The following is an 18418-nucleotide window of genomic DNA, read 5'->3' as shown; positions in this document are numbered from 1 at the left end:
TTCTTAAACTGATGAGAATATAAATCACTTCTTGTTCACTTATGTATAAGCAGTCTTAACAGTGAGTGTCACCCCCCTTGTGCAACAGGCTTCCATTTGTGCATTGGAACTTTCCTTTTCTCTCCATACACCCTAGAAATCTTACCTGCAGAGGGGTTGGAGGAACCACCCTCTGGAGCAGACACTGCAGGCTAAAGGGGAAACAAGAAGTGACAGCTGCTGATGCATTGTAGGAAATCACACCAGGACAGCACCTCAGGCGGCACAGTGCATCTGCCTGTTAACCAGAAAGTTGGTGGTTTAAGCCCACCCAGGGATAGCTGTGGGCAGGGGCTTGGACTAGGTCGCTTTCAAGTCTATGACCCAGAATGTTCAAAGAAGCACCCTTTCTAAGAGGCCATTTTAACAAATATTTCAGTTGTTGGAAAAATGGCTACTTCAGGCTGAAAGGTGTTCTCTAAATAGATTCTATATGACTTGTGTTGCCCTACAAAATCGACTTTGAATGAGGGGTTCCCTATTCAGATGTATGACTTGTTGCCACATCAAGGATATTCCCAAGTCTTTTTCCACCCCTCCACCTTTTCCCCATTGTTAAAGGCAGCATGAGCCACTTGCAAGTTTTTGTTCACTAATGAACATTTCCCCATCACTCATGCATTGCCAGAAGTATTACCATTTGAAACCAAGTCTTCATTTACTTTAGCATCACTGTTCCCTGAACTATTTTCATTACATTCTAGTTACGTTTTGCTTTAGGCAGCAAATGATACAAGCTTTATTTAAGACACCTAGTTAAGCAGCACACAAAAGATACGTATGCACCTCTGCTGTTGACTGGTTCGGGAATGTTTTTGCATGGTACTGCAAAAGCATGCAACATTACACAAACATCTTTCAAGAACACTGGATCCAAACAGACAGGCAGGTTCTGAGAGCTTCCAGAGTGTCAAACATTTTGAGTTTTCCAAGAGGGGCCAGGGGAAATAAAAACACTATTGGAGTTAAAGCCGTATACGGTAGTTTGCATTGGTTTTCTATTTCTGAAGTGTTTTCTGCAGAGGAACAGAATGCTTGAATTTCTATTCACAAGCAGAAGCTGGCATGCATTGCATAGCATAAGAGCCTACTACACTAATCCAGCCCTCCGGCAGGGATTTGGTTTTTCCTCTGAAGCTTTCTGTTAGCTTTATGTGGCATAATGATGGCGTCTGAGCAGCAGAAGCACAGTGGGGTAGGCAGGGAATATTCTGTGTAGACTCTAGAACTGCGGTGTTAAATATAAAGTATTATCAAAGAATGGAAAATTTTGATCTACAATACAAACACAGTGGTTAAGAGTTTGAATAGGACTGGGGAGACCAGCCATGAAGCTCACTGCTGACCGTAGGCCACTGACTCAGCCTAACTTACCAATAGGGTAGTTGGGAGGATAAAATGGGAGGAAGGACCAATAACACCTTGAAATTCCTGAAAGAAAGTGTGTAAACAGAGGATGGTTTAAGCTATTATTAAACCAATTAAGCTATTCCCGAAGTGAATCGATTGACCATGCCATTTTTTAACTTTGATACTTCAACAACTACCAACAAATAGTATGTGGATAAGCAGATGCACAAAAGGCTTTGTTAACTTGCAAATTAGCTATTTTAAGGCACACAGGAAGCTGCCTTATACTACTGTATATTCTACATTGGCTGGCACCAGAAGGAATCCATTCTCAGACCTTTTGTGTGTAAAAAGCATATGATTTATCTTGCTCCTAAAATATCCTGCACTGAAGAAAATTATTCATTATGCATTTCCAATAGTAAATCAGGTTTTAGGCTTCATCCCCCAGAAAGAAGAATGAGCTACTTGTAAATGTTATCCTGTAAAAGAGGTTGCCTTTTTTACTTATTTCAAGGAGATGTAATTTCAGTAATAACAATCTCTTAGGAAACTTCAACTTTCTTGTGCCTTGAAAATGGCATATAACAGACATACCACCACAGATTTCCGTAGAAAAGTTGAGTATGTGCTTAAATTTTTCACAATGAATTTGTTGGCACTTAGTTTTGAGTGGATTCTAATATTTTACAAACTAGGACAAGATGCTTGAGATACTGTACATTTAAATCAAGCCCAATATTTCATGTTAACTCTGCTTTCTAGATGAGGTGGAAGGGGCGGGAATTAGGTCTTGCCTGGAGTCCTCAAAATACTGCACTTCGGAGAAGAGCTTTTGGAGTTAATACGAATGGCAATAACACAGTCAAGCTTTTGATTCCATGTTTGTGCACGCAATAATCAAAAATACTGCAGTACATCTCTTGTGATCCAGGCGGAGGGGGAAAGCAAGATTACTGCCCTTTTATGCAGAGCCCATAAGCAGCTGTTGCTGTGAAGTATCAGCAGAGGTCCCTACGCTCCCAGTAGTGTTGTATGTTGACACTGGCCTGGCAACATTTTAGAATGCAGGTCATGTGATCAGCTTTTCTTCTGCAGCCAATGCTACCGCCTTAAAGCTGCCAAGAAAAGTATTCAGAAAGCACTGCATTTTGTGTGTGTGTGTTTGCCAGATCAAAGTCCTTGTGCTAACTCAAAATGGCAAAACACAACTTCAGTGGCAAACCTGTGGCTGGTTTATCTTTTACCACTAATCTGAACTGCTTGCTTTATTTGTGCTCTGTTGCTGAACAGATCTTTAGAATTGCTCTGATTGCATTAATATAATACCCTACTAAAAGCTTGCTACAGCAGGTGTATCTTATGGTGAACTGGGGACAGGTGTTTCACAAGGGATGCTGGTTTCAGGATTTTTATTTTTTAGGATTTTTGAAACACAATCTGGCTAAGGCATTTTAATTCTTTGTAGTAAAACACTCATTGCATTTCACAAATATGCAATGTGTGTACCTGTGTCTACAAATAGCTAAGCTGCAGTTATTCACCTGTAATGTTCAATGCATGTACAGTCTGTGTACAACCATAGTTGAGATGCATAATAAATGAGCAGGTGTACAGCACACAAAATGTGTAGTGACAGATTTACTTGTGTTCAGTGTAATATGTGAAATGTAAGGCTTATGGTGGTGGTGTTTTACAACTCACAAGGCTGGAAAACAACTTGTAATCAATAGCAGGCTTAAGTTATTTCGGGTTTTTTACTCCATTGGAATTTTTGAAATGTAGCTTACATGTCACTATCTAGTTGGTGGGTGCCCACTGGGAACATCTTGTACAAGGGCACCATATAACTTAGTACTGGTGCTGTTTCCAGGCTGCCTAATCACACACACACACACACACACACACACACACACACACACACTTTCCTGTTTTGTGAACAAAAAGCTACCAACATTGTTCAAGTGGCAAGGCTGAACTGCCAGTGGCTAGGGAATTTAGTCCAGGGAAGCCCAGGGTGAAATCCCTTCCACAAACCTTACTCTGGAAGCCTTGTGGGCTTGTAGTGAGAATAAAAGTGAGCTGTTGTGAGGTGCTTTGAGGAAAAGTGAGATAGAAATTAAGTGAGTACATCACTACATCTTTAGATCTTCAGATGCAAGGGGGAGGGGAGAGCTATAAGTAGCCCCAGTGGCACTACTTATAGCCCAGGGCTCCACTTAGAAAAATGAACAGGAATACAGCAGGGCTGGCTTACTACCTTTTGAAGTTAAGTGTGGGGCCCCACATCACACCATTAAGTCCAAAGTCTAAAAATGTTAGCAAAGTCACTTAAATAACACAGATAGAGTCCAAAGAGAAACATGTTAATGAGAGAAATGGTATGCAGCTTGAGGAGAAAGAAGCAAAAGAGGTTTTGTCCTTCTTAGGTCAGGTCTTGCTGAGAACAGAGTTAATGTACAGTGCAACTTAACATCCACCTCTCAGACCTATGCAGCCAATCAGAGCAGGCACCACCTCACCAGAGATATGCCACTCTGACCAGTTGCTAAGCAACACCTCCCATGGGCAGTTGACTAACGCGGAAAACAGAATTAACCGCATAAGTTACAAACAGAATGATCCCAGATGTTGCACTTTCAACAAATACCACCTTCCGCAATCCTGTGCCCTCCAGATGTTTTGGACTACAACTCCCATCAGCCCTAGCCAGCACCACTGTGCTTGTAGTCCAAAACATTTGGAGGGCACCAGTCTGGAGAACATAATATTTCTCACAAGGAGCCTGTTTTTAAATGTGAACATAGAAAACCAGGCTAACTACCATATTATAAATGCTGCATAGGATCCTTGGCAGCTGCACTTCAAGCTGCTTTGCCTATTAACAAGTGTTGTAGAATAGATCATTACATGTCTCTCATTCATGTCCTGCTAAACAGCACAAAAATATAAAGCCACCTTATTCCCCCATCTGCAAGACACTTTTATCTCATCCTTCCTCTAAAGAGATCACAACAGCATACATGATTCTTCTCTCCTGCCCACCACAACAACCCTGTGAGGTAAACTAGGCTGAGAAAGATAGGGACTAGGCCAAGGTCACTTTGTGAAGTTCACACAGCTGAGTGGTAATTTGAACCTGTTTCTTCCAATTCATGTTGTCATCACAGCTCTAATCACTGAATCACACTAGCCCTCCATATTTTAACTCGCACCTCTAGAAATCATCAATCCTGCACTGGCTGTAACTATGTGTTAGTCATCTCAAGACTCCCAAGCTTACTGAAAGATTCTTTAATAGATAAAAAGAGGTGAGGTTGCACTTTACTTCCACTCAGATCAGGCAGGAAGCCTAACAGATCGATCACACATGATAGATGCTTCTGTCTCCTGCAATAAGCTCCAAAGACCTTAATGAAAAACTACACTTTTCAAGCAACTCAGTTGCATCTGGCTGCAGCCACTGTGTGCTTTGGGCATAAAGAAAGAGCAGTTTGACTTTTGTTCCCCCCACTTCCAATAAGAGCTGAGGTATTTCATGATGGTTAGTGGCTGTAATCAGTAATACCTTTAGTAATAAGCTGAGAGCTAATCTTTACCTCAGCCACCATGCACATTTGTTCTTGAACATGTGACTATTTAGTAATTCTCTCAGACACACAGGTAAAGACAGATGTCAGATAAAATTTCTTCAGTTTAATGTTGTTTCATTTATTTTACGACCACGAGCTAGGTTTAGTATTTGCTCCTTAATGATCCTATCCTGCACTAGCTGGCTCATACACAATTCCCACCTGATATCCAGATGAGGCTTCACCCTCCTACATAAACCTCCCAGAGGGTTTCCCTCCAAAACACAACAAGCCTCTTAAAGAGATATCACCACAAGGTAGCATCTGTTTCCACTGACAGAGGAGCACAGTACTAGTAAGGGGATAACATGGATTTTCAGCTGCTGAGGATGCTGCCTCAAGATAGCCCTTTCTGGGGCTTGAAATTTGAAAGGCCCAGCTTTACTTCTGGGATCCTCTGAAACTACAGAATCGCTTCTTCACCATTATTAAGAAAATACACTTAATGGTACCAACATGCATTATAAAGGCATGTGTTCGGGCAGATAACCACCGATTCCTCACTCTGCTCTAAAGCAAGGATAACATCTTAAACTGAGAATGGGGAGGTAAGGCCAATCTGCTTGGAGTCTTGATCCTTCCAGGCCATAATTTCATCTCTGCATTGCCCTTGAAGTTTGACTGTGGAGAATCCATCGTCTTAAGCCAGTAGGTATATATTATCCTATTTCCTTTTATGCATGTTAATTTCCCATAGTATATAATTGCATTATATACTATTTGACCTGAGACAGCAGATACAGCTAGTTTGGTTCCTAAAAAGAATCAATGGCGGAGCCTGGATTTTAATTCACGTGTGCATTGAGAGTTGCTTGAGTTGTATGCCATGCTTCTGGTAAAGCAATTGAATGGTTAACCCTCCTTCCTTTCTCATGTCCGTTTGGTTGTGGGAATTTAGCCCTATGAGTGGAGTCATAGGAAAGAACATAGGAAGCTGCCTTATGCTGAGTCGCACACTGAGTTCAGCATCATCTCTCTAGGGTTTTTTTAGACAGGGATCTTTTCCAGGCCTACCCAGAAATCCTGGGAACTGGACCTGGGGTCTTTCGCATGCAAGGCACATATATTTCCACTGAGCCATAACCCTGCTGCATATTACCTCAGCTATCGCTCAAATTGGCACCCAGGTCAAAATTCCAGCATATGGAAGGACTATGCCTCTCAGCTGAAGGTGTCTATAGCAGCTTATCAGCAGGAGCAATACATCTCTGCCATCCTTTCCCTCATCTTTTGTGAGAGGCTCCTTAATGAGCTGCTTAGTCATTGGAGATGGCTTTTATACTGTTTGACCCACTGCAGAGGCCAAAAATCCAAGTGGAAGTAGGTCTAGACATATAAATACTTGGCAAAGGGTAGGTGTTAGGAAAAAAGCAGCCCAATAAAAGACATGCATGGTAAGAGACCTCTGGTGCGCTGGCCTGTAAGTGCAGCTCTTGACAGGCAGCGAGCGGGTAATAAATGTGTTGGAGGTAGCCAAAGCTGCACATGGGTAATCAAGGATGACACACTCCCCGGTGAGCCAAGCTCCTACACACAAACTTAAGGCTGTTGCCACTTTGTCAGGAAAACAGGAGGCGCCTGCAGCTCCCATTGGTTTCGGTGAGATTTGTGGTTGCTCTAAAAGTCAGGCAAACCGGGTATGCAGTAGTATATGGTGGCTGAAAAGCTTTCTAGGCGGCTAGATTAATGAGTCCTGAAAAGAGCTTTTCAAAGAGTGCAAATTAAAGTTGAACTAAAAGAAACCATGGGAGCAGCACAAAGGCCAGGCATTTACAAACACAGTAATATCCTCCCACAGATTTCCTGAAGCAGCGTGTTCTTACAGCACTCAATGCTCTAGAGTTCTTGGGGCCATTTTCCTCCAGCCTCGTGGCAAATCACAGGCTTGTTGATCACATAGAGTTGCGCTTACAGCTTCCATTTTATTACTGCGGTACAAAACGCTTTCACTACGATTCCCCCCCCTTTAATCTTACTACTTCTTGGGGGTGGAATTATTATTAACAATGGAAATAAGTGAGCTTAGAAAAGCTGCAAAGTGCTTATAGAAGCAGGGCATTTATTACCAACTAGTAATTTTATTCTGGTCTGATTCTCCAGCTCTCACAAGCTCCTAGTACAGCCATCTATGAAGGACAGATTGCTTTACATCGGAAATATATTTATATTTAATCATATGTATAAATGGGAGGAAGGCTTTTTAAAAACATGATTCTTTTATCTCAGGATATGTTTTGTTTATTTACACTTAACAATACTAAGAGGTGTTATCTCAGGGTAACTAAATGATTTTTAATCCATTAGAAAGGAGGTAAATTGCATTTCATCTAGTGAAAACCTGTTGCACACTCTTCCTGTCAGCCTGCTTATTTGATGGGTGAGTTTTGTCGCTTCAGGAACTGAAGAAACAAGCTTTCAGCTTTGAACCTAACATGCTGTTCCCTGCAGGTTAATAACCTCTGCATGGGCTCTGGCCAATCTTCTTCACTTGTTCGAATTGTCTCCCAATTCTACCACACATGGTGATTTACTACAGTGGTTATAGTGACACAGTGCTGCTTTCAATCAAGATTGATTCTAGAACCTGCAATCTACCAGTGTGGGTGTGCTAACTTGCTGCCTATTTAAAACCTTCCCCTTGATTAGGCTATCCATACCTTTACCTCCTTGCCCAATCCAAGTGAATGAAGAAGGCCTACCCAATGTCATTGGGCAGGTGTGGCTACATCCTCCCCACTGCCTTCATCTGCTTTCAAATGGACAAACTGTGGGGTAATGCAGACTCAGTCTGAAAGGAACTTTTATTTTTGGAACAAAACCAATTTCTCAAGAAACGCTTTTCAAGGGCAAACAATATGCAGTAGATCTAGGTTGTGTGTGGACTATGTAGAAAAAAGTCTCCATTGATTCTAGAATAAAATATCGTGTGCATGCAGCCTCAGTTCTGCAAATAGAATGATTCCTTCTCTTCAGAGAAATGACTTCAATCCAGCACAGCTTGCTGCTTGAGGGAAGGGAGGGAGATGTTTTTGTTAGCAACTGTGAACTGCCCTGATTTCTTTTTTAAATGAAGGGAGCTCTATAAATGGTTTAAATGAATAGAATTAAGTCAGATACACCCAGCTCACAATAAATGCATAGAAAAGGAATGTGAGCTCCTTGGGAAAAAAGGTGGGATATAAATGCAATAAATAAAATAAATAGGGAAACTATTCAAAAGTAGCCTCTAGGATCTTAAAGACTGGTGTTCTCTCCCCACTCCTGCTGCCGCCCCCAATTTGACTTCATATGCTATGTGGCTCAAACACAGAGCCATGGAACAATAAAGCTATTCAATTCAAACCTAGGTCCAAATATTCTATTACCGTAGAGCAGCCTGTTTATTTACTTAGCACCATCTATGTACATAGCACTTTATGAAGAACAGGTATGACAGGTCCTTATTCCAAAGGATGACTATATAAAATAAGACACTAGGAAACAACATAAGAAAGGACAAGGTTAGGCAGGGTAAGGATATGTGATTATTTCAGTTTTACATACTTGGAATTAGTTACAATAAGGCACAGGGACTAGAGGTGATCCAAACATTTCTTGAAAAGGAAACAAGCAAGGTGATTCTGGGAGACAGTTCTAGGCAGCAAGGGGAAATGGATGGAATCGTTTCAGCAAGCAGGAGATGTTTGAATGGCTGAGGGTGGTAGAGCAGGATGAGCAAAAGTCACAGGAAGGGATGTGTTGGAAAACAAGTACAGAGCTCTTAAGGAAGGGCAAATCCATGGAGGGTTTTAAAGGTGAAGATACGGAAACTTGTGTATGATCCAGGAGTGGACTGGAAGCCAGTGAAACATTGAAAGAGACAGGTCTGTTAAGAACCTAGATGCAGCACTGAGCAGGTGGGGCTTCCATCTTCACAACCTAGCCCAGACTGTAAAGCTATGCCAGTTGCTCCAAGATGCTGTTGAGGCTACGTGCTCCTTCTGCCTCAGAAGTTGTGCATGGTCCACAGCTAGCATCCTCTCTGAGGATCTGGCTGTGCTTTGCAGTTTCTTTCAGAGCTCCAGTCTTACTGATTGCATCTGACTTGGATCCTCACCTCCTTTTGGTGATGGATATCTCAGGCGGACATTTTCAGTTTGAGCACACCCTAGGACATGTGAGTTTACTATATAAGAAACTTCAACTATGCAGACATTAGCAGCTTGAAACACAGCAAGGTTGTTTCCACCACTGCATTTCAAGTCACTTTTTTATGTTACTATTCACCCCAGAGATGTCTTCACCCAAGGCCTATTATACCTGATTTGTTTCCCCATGCCAAACTCCAACTCACAGAAGTAGTCATCTGCACTTGCACAACAGCTGCCTCAAATGTACGTACCTCAGCCCAACAGCGGCTTCTACTTTTTAATCAGATGAAAGCTGGTTTGGGTGAAAGGGCGTTAAACAGGAACATTTCTCAAGAAGCTACAGAATACCTGTGGATTGTGGCTTAACGTCATGTGTACTTGGCTTCAAACTCCAGGGGTGGGAGTGTGCTAATAATAATAATAATAATAATAATAATAATAATAATAATAATAATAATAATAATAATTTATTATTTATACCCTGCCCATCTGGCTGGGCCTCCCCAGCCACTGCTAGAGCCAGAGTAAGCTGCAATGTGTACACAGTCTTAGTATAACCAAGAGCCATGCCACTGAACTGATTTTTTAAAAAATATATGGACTCTAAATTACAGACTGAACTGTTTGAAGTGGTTTACTCATGCTGTCAGCAGCCACCAAGCTATCCAGGAATCCTTTCTAGGGATATATTACAAAGGTAAAAAATAAGACTCATTCAATCATTATTTCTGTTAAAGAAGATGCTATGGAACACTGAGTATGGAATAGAATAGCATAGCGGAGATCACGCACATAGGTCCAGGCCAGCTTTTAACCCAGAAACTGAGATGAAGGTTATTTTGAGTTCAAATGCTGCTGTAGTGATGACAGTACAGGATATATCTAACTATGTGGAAGGATCTAGACAGGACTGCAGCAGACCTCTGAAATAGGACACACTCATGGATCGGGGCAGTGGGGGAGGTGATGTTAGACTTTTCCTTCCCCCTGTAGAACTGATGCCTTCCAAAAATCAGCTTTGTGCAAGCAAATCAGGACAAATGCTGAATAAACACATCTGGAATAGCCTTGGTGCAGTGGTGATTAGGACCTGGGCGACCAGGATTCAAATCCCCACACTGTCATGACCTAACCTACCTCACAGGATTGTTGCGGAGATCTGTGTATGCCACCTTGTGCTCCTTGCGGGGGAAAGGCCAGATATACCGTATTTTTTGCACTATAACACTCACTTTTTTCCTCCTAGAAAGTAAGGGGAAATGTCTGTGCGTGTTATGGAGGGAATGCTTACGGGTGGCAGGCCTACAGATATTCCTCCTCTAAAAACTACGTACGTGTTCTGGTCGGGTGCGTGTTATAGAGCGAAAAATACGGGTAAATGCAATAAATAAAACAAAACAATGTATTATACTTATTAAAAAGATTGTGAAAATGCAAACAATTTTGGCTGAAGCAATTGTACTGACCTTCTGACTGAATTTGGAGCACCTTGATGGGGAGAAGAGTCATGGGGTGAGAACATGAAACAATCAAGGGGTGCTGCATTTGGGAACCTCTGGTATTGCCATTTATTAGCAACCCCCAGTGGTTTGGCAGGAATTCCAAGCCAGCACCCAAATTCTTGAAATATCACTTGTACTCACACATAGGCAGAAAACCTGAAGCAGTGCCTTTTGTCCTTGTGCTGGTCCACTCCTCACTTCTGCTGCATTACTGCTGCCATTGTTCTTGAATCTTGAGTAATGGGATAATCTACTTAGACTCATTTAGGTTTCACAGGCCATTGGGTACAGCACACTTAATAAGGAATTTGTGAGCTTTTCATGTCAACTCAGCTGTTTGCAGCCCTCCTTCAGTTGACTACTGTAAAGAATAAAGGAGACCTTCCAATGCATTTTACAGCACAGTTGTTGCTCAAAAGCACTTGATACTTGTCAGTAAGCATTGTTTAAAGCAGCAGATTTTCCCCCTCCCTAGAGTTAATTAAAGTAATAAACTGGTTATGCATCTTGGCTGGTAAAATGTGATAACCTCATAACAGTTCCCAGAAGTAGGGAAAACTTGCCATTTGTCAGAAAAGGTCACCTTGTCCGCATGAGGCACAGGATAAGAAGTCATCAGTTTCAATAAAAAAATAATGCAGTGCTCTTCTAGACAACAGGAGGTTGGCAATTCACATAAACGCATAGAAAATTCAGGCTAACCAGTGGGCGTGGCTCCATTTTGAGTGTGGCAGTGATGGCTATTCACATCAGTGCAGCACACATTTTTGAGACTAGAACCAACTTGCTGAACATTTCAGTACCACTGTCTTAACCTCTCTTGTCCTGCCATGTATCATTTGAATCTCTTGTTAGGTTTTTCCAAGTATCTATGGTGTTTCGCCTTAAGCCTGTCAAACCACATTCAGTCCAAGCTTCAAGAGCTTTCCAGATATTCTTACTCCACAGAAAAAGCTGCAGGGAATCAGAATGAGAACAACTATTTTAGGCTGATAAACACAACTGTTCAACTACTGACAATCCTTTCTTAGCTGGTTGTAGTCACCATTCTGAAAATTAGTACAGTCGTACCTTGGAAGTGGAGCACCTTGCTAGTCGAACATTTTGGCTCCCGAATGTCACAAAACCGAAGTGAGTGTTCCAGTTTGTGAACGTTCTTTGGAACCCGAACGTCCATCGCGACTTCCATGGCTTCTGATTGGCTGCAGGAGATTCCTGCAGGTAATAGGAAGCCGCGGCTTGGTTCCAAAGTGTTTTAGAAGTCGAACGGACTTCCAGAATAGATTCCGTTCGACTTCGAAGGTACCACTGTATATCAACAATATTCATCTACTGTCCACTGACTAACGTTCTCTGGGCACTGAGCAACACAATTTAAAAGCCTTACTGTTGTTTTTAGTTGTTGTTTTGTTGCTTTTTAAAAAACTAATAATAATAAGGCTTTTAAATTGTGTTTCTTAGTGCCCAGAGAACGTTAGTTGATTAAAAAAAAATAAACCTATGCCATGGGGGGGGGGGAGAAGCTACCAGGACTTCTCAAATTACAAGATCTAAAGAGCAGCTCCCAACCACACCTGCAGAAGGAGACACCTGCTGTGTTTCCTGGGGGTGGGGCCATAAAAATGCTTGCATGCAAATTGTTAAGTTGTGGGTGAACATATCAGACGACACAGCGATTCTTCAAACAGCTCTTGTTTATTCAGAGGCCAGAACAGAACTGAGCTGAAGGGTTCAGTCAGCCTGCTTATATAAAGCTCCGGTACACATAATTGTAACAACTTTCTAAAACTATCCAATCACTGAACGTCACTTTCGATCCCTTATCTGCATAACTATCTACAGTATCCCCCTGCTGGCCCAGGGTGAGAACTTCAGTACATAACACAAATCTCCAGGCAGAGGCTGCACAGACATCTGTTGTAGGGTTGCCATGTTGAGCTTTTTTTTTTTTTAACAAAGCACTGCCTTTTGGAAATTCCACAAGGACGTCAATTCCATCTTTGAAATCCGGTAATGTCTAGGAAAATTCGGACGTATGGCAGCCCTATCTGTTGGGGATATTATACCTTTCTGCACTGAGCAGGCAATTGAACAAACTGGTGTACTAGGTCCCTTCCATCCTTCTGAATTCTCCTTGTTCTGCCAATAATGTAACTGCATTTTATTTTATTTTTAGCTTTGGTCTTTATATCCACAGTTATTGGCACTTGTTTCTGTTCTTAAGGCTTGCTTTTCTTAATCTATGCAAAATGTAATAGAACAACCTGGATCAGCATTTCCTCCTTTTAGAACAAGTGACCTTTTATAGAAATACTGTCCTAATGATAAGTTAGGTATTTTTGGAACAACTGGTATTTATTTATTGGCCCTGTGCATATTTTTAGAGTTCCATATCCATCAGGAAGACCCATCATTATTCATGTGACTGACTCAGCAAATTGCATCTGCACTGCTATACTGCCAGAGCAATAGCATTATCAAAGTGATTAAAAGCAATTTATTCCGTGTGTGTTGTGTTGATGCTGCCAAATTTACCCTGTTAAAACATTAACGTCCCTGGTAAAGAAAACTGGGACAATCTTTAAGCAGGTCAATTGATCCAGCGTAACATTATTTTCTGCAACAAATGCAAGCCTTTCCATGTATAAGCGGGAGTTAAAATATTAAACATTAAAAAGTTCCCTATACAGAATTGCCTTCAGATGGCTCAAGGGTCGGATAATTCCATACCCTCCAACATTTTGCTAATGAAAATAGGGACGTCCCAAGGAAAAGTGGGATATTCTGGGATCAAATCAGAAACCGGGATGGCTTCTCTAAATCAGGGATGTCCCTGGAAAATAGGAACACTTCTCAGCTATACAGCTGCAAAGAAAACATTTTAAGTGTGTTTTAAGTGCAATATACAATGTGACACTAGATGGCGATGGTGAGCCTTATGGAAAATTCAATGTATTTTTAAAAACGCTTTTTAAAAAAAAGCATTTTCAGAACTGTTTTTATATTTGTGTAGGTTCCATCTTGGAGGGCCTGGTAAATAGATTTGTTAATTGCATAAGGGACAGATTAAAAAAAAACAAAATCAAAGTTGCTGAAATTTTGTTTTAGTTTATCAGCCTCTCTACACATCAGATGAAAAACAACTTAGGAAGACCCACTGCCTAGATCAGGGATGGGGGCTCTGTTGTCCTCCAGATACCTTTGGGTTCTAAGTCTCATCAGTCCCTGTCAGCATGGCCAATGGTTAAGCCTCTCTGGGTAGTTCTAACTTTTCTCTAGTCTTAGACTATCACTTTAATTTGTTTGGAGAGATGGAAAGGAGAAAAGCTCAAAAGGAACCTGAATCTTTGAAGGGAAGGGCTTGGCAAATAAAAAGAAGAACAGGAGGGGAGTTGAATTCTTGCCCTACTTTCTTCTGGCAGGTTCTAAATAGGACTAACTGGAGCATGCGCAGTTAATCACAGAAAGTCTGCTGCAGCTTGGAATCAGGCCAGTCCTAGCCTCCTAGTAAAAACTTTCACTTAAGAGCTTAGTTCACCTCCCTTCCTGCTACTTTCTAAAATGTATCATGTTTAATATGTGCTATTTTTCACTTGTTATCAGCCACCTTGGATGCTAGTTGTGGGGGGGGGGGGAAGTGGGATAGAAATATTTTAAACAAACAATATAATATTGCTGTCAACTGCCCTGAGATGTAGAGATGAAGGGTGGTAGACAAATTTAATAAATAAAATAAAAATAAAGTAACAAGCAAACAAATAATGGCTTTGCAGAGGCCCTAAAGCAGGACTACCATAAGCAACAGTAGGCTGGGCAGGAATTGGAGTGGGCCTGGGTATGGCAGATTCAGGCTAAGACCTTTGTCTGCCTTTGCAGTGCGGCGCTGCAGTATACAGTCTTGCTCAGAGGACGAGAACAAGTGTAGATTGGGACCCACAGTTCTTAAGTTCCCAGATCTTGTTGCAGTCCAACTCCCAGTATCCCCAGACAATTTAGCCGATTTTCAAATAATTATGGGTGTTGTAGTGCAATGACATATGGGAATCCAAAGTTGAAGATAGATTCACTAGTAGATATCTGAGTAAAGTGAAGTATATTGACAAGCATTTCTGACCCACCAACAGTTTAACAGTGACGACAAAATTGCTACCTCATTTTATAACACCGAAATGAAGTGGTGAGCTGCATGTGATACCTAGGAATGGGGTTTTATGTAGAGGGACCTCCATTAAGTTCTGGTATTAAAAACAAATTCACGGGTTTCTAATTAGGAAGATAAGAAGCTGCTTTCTACCATCTCAGACCACTGGCCAATTTAGCTCAGTATTGTACACAGTGGTTGAAAGTTGACTCTCCAGGGTTTCAGACCAGGGACATTCCCAGCCTTACCTGGAGATAAGGGACCAAAGGTAGGCACTTCTGCACTCAAAGCAGATGCTCTACCACTGAGCTACAGCCCGTCCCTTTCTTTAACTGTAAGTGTATATCTTCTGCCCTTGGCTCCAGCTGGTAGATCTTTTGAATTTTAGTGAAAAACAAATGAGATCACACTGGCCTGAAGTCTGCCACCCCACCCCACCCAAATTAGAACAAGTGTATGCTTCACTTGTGCATACAAACCAAAAAGCTTGCTCCTGATGCCCTAAGCTACTATATCAATTTCCACTGAAATATTGCACAAACACATTTATCAAACACTATCACTAGGGACAATTTTTTTTTTTTTTTGGCAGAGCCATGTTAAGTGGATAAAGGCTTGGGAATAAAACTGTCTGAAGCCCTTAACTACATTAGTATGCTTGATATTGTCACTAAAATAGACTTGGGTGTCCAAGCAAAAATATTTTTTCTTATCTATAACATGGAAAAAGGTTGTATAAAGCATTCAGTTTCCTTCTTAGTGCTGTGCAATGTAATGTCACACATCCTAAATATAGAACTTTTCATAACGGCTGAAAATTCCCCAGGTTTTGTTTTTTTTAAAGTTCTAAATCTTTATTAAATGTCTAATATCTATAGCTATTTTAATGTCTGGTTTCTGTGTTAAACACACATTCATTGCATGATTCATTTAAGTAGCAACCAATCAGCACCCTCTCAATCTCATAATCGCTGGCAAAACTCACCTCAACATTCTTCTACCAGCAGGAGCCTATGCTGGATCAAAAGCCCTTCCAAAAACAGAAGAAAACCTTCCACCTATGGAAGTGAGAGTTGTGATCCATGCCATGCTTTCTTATTTTCACATGGATTTCCCAGACTGATTCAGAAAGATAGTGCTTTCTGTTTGGAATGTTTTTAATACTTCCCTTTGCTTTAAGTTAATAAGATAGTAGTGTTCTGTCATTTCCCTTCATCTGCTGTCTTTTAAAACACCTGCAAAATATATTTGTCTCTTCCCTCAATACAGTATTATCAATTTCATATGCCATGGCATGATACACTCTATAGATAAGGAGATTTAATGGGTCAGATATTGCTATAATTTGTTCATTCTGATGGAGCTGTGTTGAAATCTTGAACATAGTTTGGACCACTGTGCTGAAAACTGACATTATTCCGAAGAGTGTATGTGTAGGACTTGTGCAGGAATCCACATATTTCTCATAATCTCTTCTTAGCATCTGTTCCGCTCCCCCTGCAAAAAAGCTCCCCATCTCAACAAATGCCTGAATTTAAAGAACACACAGGGACTTTAGCAGAAAAGCTCTTTAAATTATGCAGGGGAATACAGTGCGCGCATGCACTGATGGTGCTTTCACTTTAAAATATTATCATGCCAAATCCCCAAACTGCTTTTTAAACTTAAGATGCATGCGCAAGTGTACATCAAACAATTCCTGTGGCTGGACTGTTGCAAAAACCACTCCCTGTTTGGCTCTTTGTGTGAATGCTCAGTGAAGTATAAAGGTAGTGGATGGGAAGAATGGAAAATACATCTATACATGAACAAAATAGGCACTCAACATCCACTTTAGGAGATAGGAAAGCATGGATGCTAACACTTAACATTCAAAAAAGTGTGGACGATGCTGTGCTATCCCATATTCTGATAAAAGCGGAATGAGAAGGAAAAAAAGTCAGAAGTCCTCCATGCAGAAGTGCCCAAAAGCTCCAGTTTGTATATTGCAGAACCGGAGATTCTGGACATGGAGTAAATTAGTTTTGCACTGGCAAGAAAAATGCTATTATAATTCCAAGACAACATGCATACCATATACTGCATGATATTTAATCTAGAATAACCTCAATTGAGCAACTCCATATATACTCACCATGACTGCCATGGCTTAGAATGTTACTTTCACCCTTGTGCACACACTAAAACAATAGGGAGGAAAATCCATCAATCTGTCATTGTTTAATAAACCTAACCATGACTATGAGATAGTGCTTAAAGGGTATAGAAAGGCAGCTCTCCACATTAATAATAATTTAGAATAATCATAATTTATTATTTATACCCCGCCCATCTGGCTGGGTTTCAGCAGCCACTATGGGCGGCTCCCAACCGAATGTTAAAAACACAATACAGCATTAAACATTAAAAACTTCCCTAAACAGGGCTGCCTTTAGGTGTCTTTTAAAAGTAAGATAGTTGCTTATTTCCTTGACATCTGCTGGGAGGGCGTTCCACAGGGTGGGCGCCACTACCGAGAAGGCCCTCTGCCTGGTTCCCTGTAACTTCACTTCTCGCAGCAAGGGAACCGCCAGAAGGCCCTCGGTGCTGGACCTCCATGTCCAGGCTGAACGATGGGGTTGGAGACGCTCCTTAAAGTATACAGGACCGAGGCCGTTTAGGGCTTTAAAGGTCAGCACCAACACTCTTGAAAACACTGACGTGTTGGATTTAGAAGGTTTCAACAATGCATTCGGCTGGCATGCATATTTGTGGTACGATAAGGTAAAAGCACATAAAGCGTTTAAAAACCATATTGTTAGAAAAGCATTGTTTAATGTTTGGATAAGATATAAGGATTTGTTAGAAAAGAAAACCCCAAGATGGTTGTCACCAATGGAAGCGAAGGCACAGAAAAAACTCAATATGGAGGCCAAATGGCCGAAATATTGGGAAATTCTGGAACAAGATGGAGACAGAATAAAATTGCAGAGCTTTGAAAAATTGAAAAAAAAAAAAGTGCGAGATTGGCTCCATTATTACCAAATAATGGAGGCATACAAATTGGACAAAAAAGTTGGTTTCCAGGTGGAAAAATCAAAATTGGAAACAGAATTGTTAGATCCAAAAATCAAGAATTTGTCAAGAATGTATAACTTGCTGTTGAAATGGAACACTCAGGATGAAATGGTGAAATCAGCTATGATTAAATGGGCACAAGATGTTGGACATAACATAATGATGGCTGACTGGGAACAGTTATGGACCACAGGTATGAAATTTACGGCATGTAATGCCCTAAGAGAAAATTTAATGAAAATGATTTATAGGTGGTACATGACACCAGTCAAGCTTGCAAAAATCTACCATTTGCCCGACAATAAATGTTGGAAATGTAATGAGACTGAAGGTACATTCTTTCACCTTTGGTGGACATGCCCAAGGATTAAGACATTCTGGGAGATGATTTATAACGAAATGAAAAAGATATTTAAATATACCTTTCTGAAGAAACCAGAGGCCTTTCTCCTGGGCATGGTCGGCCAAATGGTGCCAAAGAAGGATAGAACTTTTTTTTATGTATGCAACAACAGCAGCAAGAATACTTATCGCGAAGTATTGGAAGACACAAGATTTACCCACCCA

The sequence above is a fragment of the Podarcis bocagei genome, assembly GCF_964188305.1.
Source record: "Podarcis bocagei genome assembly, chromosome: 1".
NCBI classification, from domain to species: Eukaryota; Metazoa; Chordata; class Lepidosauria; order Squamata; family Lacertidae; genus Podarcis; species Podarcis bocagei.
The sequence above is the reverse complement of the archived record's forward strand: the minus strand, read 5'-3'. Positions refer to the sequence as shown.